We start from the raw sequence: 15,127 nt of genomic DNA on the forward strand, positions 1-15,127 counted from the left end.
ATGATAAAGATGGCGATAATAATAATGACGACAACAATGATAACAATGATGACCAAGATAAAGCTAAGAATAATGTTAATAAAAATGACAATAATAAAGATAACATTAATGTTCATTACAATGACAACAATAATGATGATAATAATGACAACAATTGTAATGACAAGGATAATGGTAATAATAATGTTACTAAAATGACAATTATATTGATAATATTAATAGCAAGGTAATATTTATAACAATGACAACAATAATGGTGATAGTAATAACGAGGACACTGAAAGCAACGAACGGCATTTATCGGTTGAAATGCGGATTTTGAAATCGTATGAAGTCCAGCGGGAAACTAATCATTTCAAAAAACTATCACCATCATATATCCGCGAAAAAAGAAAATACAGTGAAAGGAGGGAAATAAGTCTGATTGTGTTGTAAGATCGCTTTGATATTAATTATGGAGATCAGAATAGGTCCCGCAAATATTGATCTTGCGCTAACCTTAGAATAAGCGGACTCAGATGTCCATTCACGAATTACATTATTTTCGGTTTCGATCATTACTAAAAAGGATACCAATTGGTGGATTATTTAATCTTTTTAATGTCCTTGTGTTTGTAATAATGCGTGGTACGACTCAAGCGCTGGAGGTCTTTAGCGCATTTGCGCTGCTAAGTAGCGATGTCAAGGCGGCTGGGCATCATTCCACCCACGCATGCCAACCTGTCAACACTCGGCCCGTTTCCTCGGATTACTTCTGCACACAGACACTTCAGGGAACGATGACGATAACTCTGCTAAATATCTTAAAAACACACAGACACACCACACGTGGAATGATAATCAACAATAGGAATTTAATTACCCCTTAGAAGGAAACCTGATCTGACCGAAGGAGCATAACCCTTCCTCCCGCAAATCACCCATAATGCTTAAGAAAGAAAAGACCAATCTCTCCCTCCACCCAAGGCCCTCGAAGCCCCAGGCCCGGAGGCCTACCCCGCGCCTCGGAAGGGTTGGCGCGCCTGGCGCCTATAAACAAGCGGCCGGCCATTGCGTGCGGACGAGGCGGACGAGGCGGACGAGGCGACGGACGAGGAACGGAGGCGCTCCAGGCATTCCTGCGCGCCCGAGGACGTTTCCTGCCGCCGAGAGCCACGCCGAGGGAGCGCTGAGGGCCAGGGCGAGAAGGAGAGCGGTAGGTCGCGGGCGAAGCAGGGGCGGGCGGGCGCGGAGGAGGAGCCAATTAGGGCGAGCGGCCGAGGCCTTTCGCCTTTGCCAAGCAGGAGAGGGAGTCGGGATTCCTGCTGCCGAAGGCGTCGGCGGGCGAGGCCTTCGGGCTGTGGCCTGCGGGGGTGGGGTTGTCAGGGGCAGGAGGAATGGCTCAGCCTCTGTCCGGCGGCCGCGGGAGAGGCAGGAGGCGGCGCGGGAAGGGAAGGTGCGAGCAAACGGAATAAGTGCTGCTTGTGCTTTTTCCCGAAAGAGCCGATTTAGCTTTGGGGGAAGGACATCCATGACTTCTGGGAGTCATTTGTATTTGCCCAAAGCCTGAGGAAGTAAAACACAGACTGGTAACTTAATTATAGAGATGGCCTTTCCTTGCTTGTAGCTCTTTTCAAAGAAATGCAGATCAAACAGAATGGAATTGCATCAGCCAAAAGGGTATATATTACTAAAATAACCATGCTAAGATAGGAAAGTTTTAAGGTAACTGCCATATATTGCTGACGTATAACATTTGTGCAGGCAAAGAAAACCTCATAAATGGAGAAAATTGGTCGCGGCAAATGTTGTGCTTGTGGTTAAGTCCAGCCTTTCTCTCTTCGCAGCTAACAGCTTAGCTGCATGGTAATCTAGTATTAACTGTCATGATATCACTCTTTAGATATATGATGTGTTCTACATTATTATTTATCCACTTTTTTTTTTTTTTTAGAAATGCTTGTCACATTCACACTTGCACAAATTCCACCATAAAATAAATAAATTTGACAATTCTTTTGTCACAGTCATCACTGGTCATTCCTAAAGGGAATTTTTTTTTTTACAATTCTACTGCTCTTCCGACATTCTGGTGAAAGCAATCTCTTACTGAAATTGTTTCAATCTCAGGAACAGCACTAAATTCAGGGAAAAACAACTGTGTTCCAGCTTCAGAAATACACCAAAGGTTCCTCACTTCCCAGTCCCCTGCATTTCAGTCATAAGTTAAAAGTGGTCTGTGCCTATAGCTGTCATAATGAACTGACTTATGACAGGTACATCTATAGGCTTCGTGACATGCTAGAGTGATTTAAGCAGGAAGTTTCGCTACACATAGCAGACTTCCAGGCCAAACGGCAGGATGGTTGCCAGAGGTCACTGAAGTCAGTGATTTCTGATACTGTCATTGATGCGTTAAAATGTAAATCTGGTGGCTATCAAGGTGAAGCCCCTGTTAGGGAACAGGGAGGGGGTTCAGGGCCAAAGCCCCTGAGTTATGAAGGTCTCTGTGGGAATCTTTATCATAGTTTGAACATTTAAAATGGGGTTCATTTGGTCACTTGTTTGCACAATGTAGCATATGAAATGCTGTTTTTTTGCTTGATTTTTTTCCACTTTTTTACTTTTTACAGTGCTTACTATGAGCAAAATTAGCCATACCCCCTCCCCCCAAAAAAACAACAACAAAAAAACAACAACATGGGATCCCCAAGATTGTTGACTAGAGTTATGGACTTAGTCTCTGATGGGTGTGCTTATATTATAAGTGATTGCTACCAAAAGTTTTTCATTGAAGTATGAAGATAGAATGCACCAATGCAAATATTATATTTTTGTAATTAATAACTTCTTTATTTCTAATTTGGCTGTTCTAACTGAGATGGTCACACTATATACATCCATGAAAATATAGATTTGTAGACTAGTATTCATAGGTATCAGAAAAGTCAGTAATACCATGGGAACTTGAATGTTTGTGGTGTAATGAAAGTTTACAGGTTGTGTCAGCATTCACAAACCTTATTATCTTGAACCATCTTGAATGTAAACAATACTGGGAGCTTCTTAGGAAGGCCACAGAGGGCTCTATGTAACCCAAGTAAATTGGAGGAGAGCTATATATTCCTCAACCAATGCTGTTTTTGCATTTCCTAGCCCATATGTATTTAACATTACAATGATAACATAATGTCTGCTTATGCAGAATGTTAATAGTCTAATGCAAATCTACTCACATTTTTTGCTACACCTGTCATTTTGACACATGGCATGAATCGAACTAAGTCTTGTGTTGGTTGTGACTATGGTAGGGAAATGCCCCAGAGCAAGGGGGTCCAGTGGTTTGCCCCTGGTAGGGAAATGCCCCAAGGCAAGGGGGTCCAGTGGTTTGCCCCTGGTAGGGAAATGCCCCAAGGCAAGGGGCTCCAGTGGTTTGCCCCTGGTAGGGAAATGCCCCAGGCCAAAGGGGCTCAGGGCTTGCTTGCTGGTAGGGAAGTGCCCCAGGGAATGGGTCTAGGGGTCTGTTCCTGGCAGGGTGTTTAGGAAGGGGTGTCTCCCTTCCCCCCTTCATCACCTGATTCCCCATGGGACCCCTTAGATTGAAGGATGAGGGTAAAAGCAACATAACAATGAGAAAACACTTTTTGGTCTGTGATGACATGAGCTTTACAGTTGGGTTATAAAATTCCTAGAACAAATCTGCTGTTCAAGTTTTGTCCAAATTTCAGGTATCTGAATAACCCCCCTCGTCCCTCAGATTAAGGGAACCTATTGGATATATATATATATATATATATATATATATATATATATATATATATATATATATATATATATATATATATATATATATATATATATAAGGAACAGATAAACTAGGCGTATCGGAAACAGCATCTTTATTATCAGACGTTTTGGGTGTAAAGTTCGTCACCCAGTATCAATGATTAGCTGTAATAACACAGCATACAACTATGAAGGTTTAGAAACAATATAATAATTCTTAAATTAAATAATATAACATTACCATGAGAAATAATTAATATAACAAGTACAAAATATACAGAGAATGACGTGAACGTACCTGTCATTTTTCATTTCCTGTTTACATATGGTGATATTATTGGATGTATAGAAAATGTAGGGGTGTTTCAAACAGGGTCAACTATTGTAGTTACGAGCAGAGCAATTCGATGTCAGTGGAGGCTAAATATTCATTGAACTTCGGTTGTCCCTTCCATATCCACAAACTTTCTAATATGGAGAGGTCAGAAGCAAAGGATGATGAATCTATTATTTTGAAATCATGTCTTGACAAGCCATAGTTATATTGTTGACAATGTTCACACTCTGGGAAATCCATGGGTTTCCCTAGTGGTCTTTTCGTTCTGCATGAAACACCCTTATGTTCATCTGCAAGAATGAAAAGATTCCTGAAAGTCTTTCCAATGTAAGCAGCATTGCAGCTGCTGCATGTAAATTTATAGACGACAGATAAACATAATAAGAAGGGAATCTTGTCTTTGACTTTAAAGTAATGGCCATTGGTGTATGCAGACGTGAAAATTATCTTTAGATCTACAGTTAGTGTAAGTTTACAAGGTTTAACAATTTTCTTCTAATAGTATAACTCATGTGCCCTATGTATGGAAGATTTATGTGGATTATATCTTTGGTGGCAAGTTGTACTGGTTCTCTTTTTACAAAGACATTGTTTAAGGTTTGTCTGATGGACTGCTGTATGACAAACATTGGAAAACCATTCCTTCTTAGGGTGTCAGTGATAAGGTCTATTTCCTTGGGGAATATTTGATATGACTTTGATATTTTGTATGCTCTATTGATAAGGGTATTTATTAGATTAGTTTTGTACTTGATAGGAATGAAGGAATCGAACTTTGTGGCGAGGCCTGTGTATGTAGGTTTCCTATATGTTGCAGTTGAAAACTTATTGTTATTTCTGCTTATGCTGACATCCAAGAAAGGAAGTTTACCATTGGACTCTAACTCACAAGTAAATTTGATGTTCTTGTGCAGACTGTTCATATACTGCAGGAATTTCTGAACTTGTAGCTGTGATTTAAACAAAAGAAATGTATCGTCAACATATCTATAATAAAGAGAGGGTCTAAAGTCAGGGGGCAGTTTGTGAGCCTTCTCTTTTCATGAAAACACATGAATATATTTGTAAGTGTTGGACCTAAGGGACTACCCATAGACACTCCATCAACTGGTTTACATAATTTGCTATCAAAGAAGAATGTTATATCTTTAGTGGCAATTTCTAGCAATTTCTCAGATTGTACCTTATTCAAGCCATTTATGTGAGTGTTGTAGTTGAACAGAGAGTCAGTGATGATTTCATTGTTTCAGCAAGAGGGACATTTGTGAGTAGATTGGTAACATCAAAACTTGCCATTATATAACTGTCAGCATTGGGAATATCTAATATTGTTTTTATAAATGAGGAAGTGTCATGTATTGTGAATTCATTGATAGTCACTGTTTTGAGAATGGGAACAAAATACTTTGAGATATTATAGTTTAAAGTGCCAATAGCTGAAATTATTGGTCTAAGAGGGCAGCCTGTTTTATGACTTTTGGAACCAGGATGCCTGGTTTTGATCCAGAAGTGAACAGACGTGAATATGTGTCTTTATCAAGTGACTGACTATCTTTGAGTTTTCTTAACATGTTATTAAGTTGATCTTCTCCTTTGATAATAAGAGAGGTGCAGTCATCTTCAATTTGAATGAATTTTGTTTTATCTCTTAGGATGCTTTCCATCTTTTCAATGTATTCACTCTTGTTTAAGATCACCACACCTTCCCCTTATCAGGTCTGGTTGCAATGTCCTTATTTTTACTTGGGTCATTTAACAATAGTAAGTCATCCTTGGTTATGCATGATGTGAAATTCTGTCGGCCACATGAGTAATAGGATAAAAAGGCAAGGTTCTTTATAGATGATTTTACATGGTGCAAAGATTCTGGTGCTTTATTGGTACTGTGTTTGCTTAAAGCTCTGAGAAGCTTTTCAAAAGACAGAAAATAGTGTGCAAAGTTTATTTTTGAGGGAGGCAGTGTGAATTTCAAACCTTTAGCTGGTAGGAATTTTAATTTTTTAGGCAATGATATGCTTGAGTAATTAAACACTACTTTATCAGGATCAAGGGGATCATATCTCTTGTTCAGGCCTAAGTTAAACAATTTCCTTTCTTGAGTCTTTCTGATTTTCTCAAGAGTTCTGGCACAGGTATTCTGGGCATAATGCTGGAGATGGCAGAAATCCAGCCAAGAAATAGAATTTCTGAGGGAATCAAGCAATCTCTTTACTCTGACTTTGTAGTCTGATACTTGTTTGGTTTTTGGATTTTATTTCTAGGTTAAGTAGCTTCAATTGAAAGTCTTTGTAAGCTTTTGAATTAGGGAAATCACTTCTCCATAGTTTAATGCGTAATAAATTAGGGCACATCGAAGAGGATCAGAAAGTACCCTTCCTGGACACTCTTATCCATATGGGTGATTATGGCCTACGTCTTTCTGTCTATAAGAAGCCTAGAAAGAAAGATGATTATATCCATTACTACTCCGCCCACAGCAACAAAATCTTGTGTTGTAATTGGCTTCTTCCTCAGAGCACTGAGGATCTGCAGCCCTGAATTTTTTAAAGATGAGGCTGCCTATATAATTAATTCTTTCATGAAACAAATATCCCAGAGGTTTCCTGCTAAACCTCAGAAATAAAGTGGAGAACATACTCGCAAGATCAGACCCTGCACCCTCTTCTAATAATGTTCTCATATTACCACCATGTAACATTTCCAAGGCAATCAGTAGATACTTCGGCAAAACAATGAAAATCGCCAGCACATTCGGGGAAAAGATACATGACATAATACAAGACAGGAAGCAGCTCGTAAGTAACACTAACAGTGCTGTATATCACATACCCTGCAGCAGATGCTATACAGCATACTTTGGTGAAACAGGCTATGGTTTCAGCACCAGTATCAGTGAACATCGAGTTGACATCCTTCGCCACAGGACTTCCAGCACCATGGTGGTACATGTAGATGAAGCTGGAAGGAAGCAGAAATAGTCCATGGAAGACTGAACAAGCAGAAACAAAAAATTATGGAAGCTGTATACATCATGACGGAGAATAATCTCAATACAGCATCAGGCAGATTCAAACTATCCAAGGTCACGGCAACAGTTATACAATCAAATGAGTGGGAGGTCAACATGCTATCAGGTGTTTCGGATAGATCATTTCTATATCTCCATACTCTGTATTTCTTTGATGTACTGTAATTTCAAAGAAGATACATGAAAAACTGTCAAACCCACATCTATGGTATTGGGAAGATATTCATTCGTCATACATGTATACATTTGCAACATGAACAAGGTATACGTACATTTACCTATATATATATATATATATATTATATATATAATATATATATATATATATATTACATATATATAAATATAAAGATATATATATATATATATATATATAAAGTATATAGATAGATAGATACATATAGAATACAAATGATCACATTTAAATATTAAGTTATTTATTATTCATATGGTATACATATATTTATAAAGTATGTGTATATACACAATAAAATAGAGACATTATACATATAGATGTATAAAAATATTTTTATATGTCTATATATATATATAGTCTATATATATATATAGATATATAAGAGTATATATGTTATATGTATAATAGAGTATATAATATGTTATCTATATGTATAAGATATATGTATATAGAGATTGTCTATAGTAGAGATGAGTATATATGATATATATATATATATATCGATAGAGAGAATGGATAAGATATATAGTTATACTTATAAATACATAGATATATAGGATTACATATATAGAGTAGATATATATAGATATAGATACAGATATACAACGATATATATATAGATATATATATTACCATATATATATCTATTATATATATTACAGATGATTATATATAGTATAGTATATAGCTATATATATATACAATATATAACAAACTTATAGAGGTATATAATATTATATATATATATATTAAGATATATAATATAGAATATAGGATGATATATATAGAGATGAAGATATATAGCTACATAGAGATAGAGATTATATATATACAGATATGTAGATCTATATATAGATATAGATATATAATATATATATATAGAGACAGAAGAGATAGAGAGATAGAGACGATAGTATAGATGCTAGAGCATATCGAGATTATATATTGATTAGAGTAGTATAGAGATAATATACATAGATGATACAGATGATACGAGATAGATAGATAGAGAGAATAGAGAAGGAGATATGACGCGATATATATAGATAGATAATAGATGATACATATAAAAGAATATGATTACAGGCTACAGCACTATACTATAAAACATATGAAGATATATACTATAGATAGATATGAGATATATAGATATATATAGAAGTAGATCATTAGATAGATCAGCGTAATATATCTGGATATACTATATCTATATATGATAATAATAGTATATATAGATATATAGCTATATATATATATATATAGATAGAGTACAGTATCTAGATATATACAGAATATACAGAGAGATAAATATGATAAGACATATACGATATACAACATATACTATAGATTATATTCATATATATATAGTCAAGGAGAAGATATATCTATATATATAATATTATACATATATATATATATGCGTGTATATCTATATGTGTTAGATATATATGTGGATATATATCGGGTCATAATAGATTGGTATATATATATGTGTTATATATATATGGTAATAATATGGGAGATGATATATGTTATAGTATTCGTATATGTTATAGTATACTGTTAATGTATATGTATATTAAATAAAATAATTTTTTAGATATAGATATATTATAGATATATATCGAATAACGATAAATATAAATTATAGAAGTACAAATTCTATAAGAACATATATTATATATTTAGATAAATATATATATATATATATATTACATACAGATGAGAGGTAGTATAATATAGATATGAGGAATAGATATACATAAGTAAGATACATATATACGACATATTAGATACAGTAGAGAAAGATAGGTGTGTATACATAAAATTAACATATAGATACAGAGGATGTAGAGATAGATTAGATATATTATATGATAGGATACATATATAGACATAGATGATACAGATATCATACAGGTCCCAAACGTATAGAACAGTATAGATAAGATAGATAGTACACACATATAGTAAACATAGAGATATACATATATATTAAACACATTATAGAAGAGATATTATATATATATAGATATTATATATGTAAAAACCGAGATAAATATAGAAATATATATATATACAAGTATAGAGACTATACATATTTATATAAATAGATAATCTATATTATATATAGGACAATATATGCTATATATATTAAATACATATAAGGTATAGATATTATATATTAGATAGATAAATATTATATACATCGATATACATATATATACAGATATATACATATATATACATAGATGATACAAGAGGACAGATTAGATACGTGATATATACATGAGAGATACATAGATATACAATATATATAACACTATATATTATACATATATAGTAAATTATATATATACTATATATATATATATAGATATACTATACATATATAGACATATGAGATACATATATATACAGATAGAGAGTATGAGATAATAGATATGTATATATATAGCTATATAACATAGATAGTTATATAGATATCGAGAGAGATATATATATTATATAGAGAAAGAGATAGACACATAGAGATAATATATATAGACACATAGAATATTATATAGATATAGATATGATTATTAGAGATACTCATATTATTAATATATTATATTATATATATTATTAGATATATTATAATATATATACTATCAGATATTATTATATATATAGAGTATAGAATAATATGATATGATATAGATATGATATATAGAGAGAGAGATAGATATAGAGAAGATTGAGAGATAGTAGAATGAGTACACAACGATATTACAGTATATATGAGACAATAGAGATACACATATATAACACATAAACTATACACATATATATACAAACACATAAATTTGATTTTTTTAAAAAATTTAACATTATATATATTATAGTACTATATATATATAGTAACATATTATATATCCATAGACATAATATCTATATATATAAAGAAGATATTATATACAGATATATATATATATACAGATATATATATATATAGACATATAGAGATAATATATATGTTACAATATATTGCTACATATCTATATATCAAGTATATAGTCGTATATACATAATTATATATATCTATATCGACATATATATCTACAGATATCGTACTATATATAGTATATTATATATATAGAATATACTTACACATATTATAATATATTAATGAAGATATATCTAAACATACTATATATAGAGGCCTTTATATAGACATAGACGATATATACATACAGATCTATAGTAAAATATGAGAGGATAACAGAGAGATATATATATGTATATAGACAGAGATACGAGACAGAGATAGATATACAGAAGAGATAGTAGATATAAACTAGATATAGTGTATATATACGGGGTATGAAAAGATAGACATACTATATTAGACATATATGACAGAGAGATAGAGATATATCGATAGAGAGATATAATATAGAGAAGAGAGAGATATAGACACAGAGGAGGCTAGAAGAATGCGTGATAGGATAGAGCAGAAGAGGATACAGAGATATGAAGATCATATGATAGATAGATACAGAGAATAGAGACAGAGAATAGATAAGGATAGAGATATAGTAGACAGAAGAGAGAGACAGGAGAGAATATACAGAGAGAGATAGAGTAGATAGCCGAGATAGAGAGAGAGAGCGAGAGATAAGAAGTAGACGATAAGAGAGATAGATAGATACAGAGATAGATACATATAGAGAGATAGTAGACAGATAAGAGGATACATAGAATAGGAGAGAGAGTGTAGATATAGAGATCTATATAATAGATTATATCTATAGATGATAATATATAGACACAGAGAGAGACATTAGACGTAGATATAGATATGAATAAAGATATATAGATCTAAGAATTATACATATAATATATATATATACATAGATATGGATAATAGATGATGAGATAGAGAAGATATAATAGATATATATACACATATATACCATAGGTAGATATAAGATATAGATAGATAGAGAGATGAGCTATAGATAGATGATTACTTGCATACATAGAGACATAAGATATAAGACATATATATCATATGAATATAGACATATATAGAGAAGATACCACAGATAGAGAGACATGAGGATAAATATAGACGATAAGATATAGAGAAGATAGATGAGAGAGAGGAGATACGAACATAGAGCACAGACAGCATAATATATAGAGACAGTTAGACATGACCTCACTCCACATCGCGAGATGATAAGAGAGAGCAGATACTAGATATAGGAGAGAGGAGAGAGAGAGAGAGAGATAGAGAGATAGATATGATATACGAGAGGAGATATAGGGGATATATGAGGTATATATAGAGATATTAGATAGAGAGAGAGAGATCTGAAGAGAGAGAGATAGACTAGTAATAGAGGAGAGAAGATATATAGAGTATCTAGATATATAGATAGAGACAGAGAGATAGAAGACGAGAAAGAGAGAGAGTAGATACAAATAGGACAGATAAGAGACAGATGATAGAGACAGGAGACAGAGAAAGATATAAGACATTAGATATATAAATATATATACATATAATAGACCCGAGATTATTATACTATATAATATACAGATATATATACAAGAGATAAACAGATAGCGAGAGAGAGCTATATATATATATATAGAAGATAGAATATAAGATATAGATATATACACATGTAGAGTAGTAACAGAATAGATATATATAGAGATATATATAGATAAGATATAGAGTGAAGTAGTATATATATAGACATATAATATAGAATAGTACAGATATATATATACAGAGTAGATATAGGATAGAAGAGATTATAAATGATAAGAGATAGAGTAAGATATAGATAGAGTATATATTAAGATGAGCTATATATGGTATATGTAGATTATATAGTAGATATGATGAAGATAGAGATAGGATATAAGTAGATAGAAAGATATGAAGAGAGATGAGTATGTAGAGAGAGATAGAAGATCAGAAGTAATATAGAGAGAGAGAGAGACAGATAGGATATCTAGACATTAGAGATGAGAGATAAAGTATAGGTGATGGGTATAAACCAAAAAAAGAGATAGAATAACAGAGAGAAGACATAGTATAGACACTGATAAGAATACAGATATATATATAATTAGATATATACTATAGAAAGATATAGTATATAGAGTATATTATATAGATATATACTATATATAAATAACTATTGGCTACATACTTATACATATATATAATATAGATATATTATAGATAATAAGTATTTATGTAGATATATTATAGACAATCTAGATATATATATAACTTATAGAATAGAGAGTATATACAGTATAACCATGTACATATACATAAAAGATACAGATATATACATATATAGAATAGCGATAGCAGAGATGGATACATATGATATACATGTTATAGAAGAGCGAAGAATAGATCTGGAGATGGATATGTAGATAGATAGTATAGGGTATAAGATGGGAGATGTGATAGATATTAATAATATATATATATACCTAGAGAGATTCACAGAGAAGTATAATAATTCTAGAGAGATATAGACATACAAGGACAAGAAGATTAGACATACAGATATATATACATAATAATATAGATACATACAGCATAGAGATAGACTGTTATATCTATCATGATATATATAATATAAGATAGATATAGAGATATATAGTAGATATATATATATAGTATATGGATATAAATATAGATAGATACTCTATATAGATCTATGGAGAGATAGCATTAGGTATAGATATATATATATATAGTATAGAGAGAAGATAGGAGATGATTATAGATGAAAGATATATATATATAGATAGATGTAGAGATATACAGGTATATATAGAGTATATAGTATATAGGTATATATAAGATGGATCTGATATATATTAATTATATAGAGAGGATAGGTATTGATAGATATATATAGATATATAGATAGAGAGAAATAGGATTATAATATAAATAGATAGAGAATGTTATATGATATAGAGGTAGATATAAATATTGGATATAGATACATATATATATATATATATAATAAATATAGCTATATAGATATGAGCTAGATATAGCTAGGGGAGAGAGATAGATGTAGAGAGATATATGTAGATATGAAATATATATAAGATATATATATAATTAGTATATATACATATATAGATACAAGATACATAGAAAACGAGATAGTACGTGAGAGATATATATATGTGTGCTAATTTTACTAAATTTATATATGAGATAGGGCTATAGTATCTATATAGATATATCTAGGTATAATTTAGAGATTAGATTAGAATATATATTAGGTAATATGTATATAGTATAGACTATATAGTATATAATATGATATAAATATATATGTAGAGGAGGGTATGTATATATGTAGAGAGGATATAAAGATAGAGCGATAATATAGATAATATATATATATAGATATATATATGTATATAGGTCTAGATGGAAGAGATATAATAGTGTAAGATCTATATCTAATGTATTTTATATAGAAGAGGGAAGTAAATGAATATAGAGGAGAGATATCTAGGTAGAGAGAATAGATATATAGATGGAAGATATCTATAGAGTATATATAGATATAGGGAGAACATATATATGTACTGTATATATATATTAGATATATAGAGAGTAGATGGGATAATATCTATAGGGAAGATAGGAGAGAGGATAGATATATATGTATATATAGAGATAGCTGGTAGAATATAGATATATCTCGGATATATATAGTGTATATATATATAATATATGGCTATATTATAATATATGTATATATATATATATGTAATATATATATATAGTAATAATATAGATAGGGAGATATATATTTATCTAGATGGTAGTATATATATATATGTATAATATGTATGATAATATAGGTAATATAGGATGTGAGAGATATAGTAGCTATATAATAGATGATATAGATATAGCTAGATAATAAGATAGATGGATGATTAGAGAAGGTATAAGAGAGAGAGATATATAGAGAATATAGTAATAGTATATGTAGATATAATAAGTATAGATAGGGAGAGATATATAGTAGATATATGTATATAGAGAGAGAGAGATAGAGAGAGAGATATATGATAGATACAAAGAGAATATATATACATATATATATTATATTATATTACATAGAGATATTATAGAGGATATGATATGAGATATATAGAGAGAGAGAGAAGAGAATAGATATGTAGAAGAGAGAGGATATATCTATATAGATATGGATGAGAAAGTGAGAAGAGAACAGATATAGTTAGAAGATATAGAGATATATAATATATAATAGATATAAGTATACATAGATCTAGCAGTAATACTATATAAGATATATAGTTAGATATATAATATATATATATATATATATGAATAGCTACACATAATATAGATGATATATACAAGTATATAGATAGAAACAGAGATAAATACAGATAGTAGATATATATAGAACACCAGAGTATATATGATAAATTATATAGATATATATCAAGATATATTATAGATATATATATATAGATAGACATTTATAATGAATATATATATATATATATATAAAATCTAAGTAGATGGTATAGATATAATACATATCTGAATATATTAAGATACATATAGTATATATATATAATATATATATATATAATATAGAGCATAGATATATATATTATAGATATAGGAGATAACAAATCGATATAGATATTATATACACAATAGCATATACATATATAAATAGTATATTATCGATACACACATAGATAGAGA

At 31.0% G+C, this 15,127-nt stretch overlaps 1 protein-coding gene across 1 annotated transcript in view; it reads left to right on the top strand.

Moving 5' to 3' along the window:
- Window positions 1–1,027: 1,027 nt before the first annotated feature.
- The window catches only part of LOC119598314 (DDB1- and CUL4-associated factor 7-like), a 44,201-nt gene continuing 30,101 nt past the window's right edge, over window positions 1,028–15,127 (top strand). The window contains exon 1 of the mRNA XM_037947975.1: window positions 1,028–1,195. The gene's annotated coding sequence lies outside the window, so the exon portion shown is untranslated. The remainder of the gene's footprint in view (window positions 1,196–15,127) is intronic.

The sequence above is a fragment of the Penaeus monodon genome, chromosome 41 (assembly GCF_015228065.2).
Source record: "Penaeus monodon isolate SGIC_2016 chromosome 41, NSTDA_Pmon_1, whole genome shotgun sequence".
Lineage (NCBI taxonomy): Eukaryota > Metazoa > Arthropoda > Malacostraca > Decapoda > Penaeidae > Penaeus > Penaeus monodon.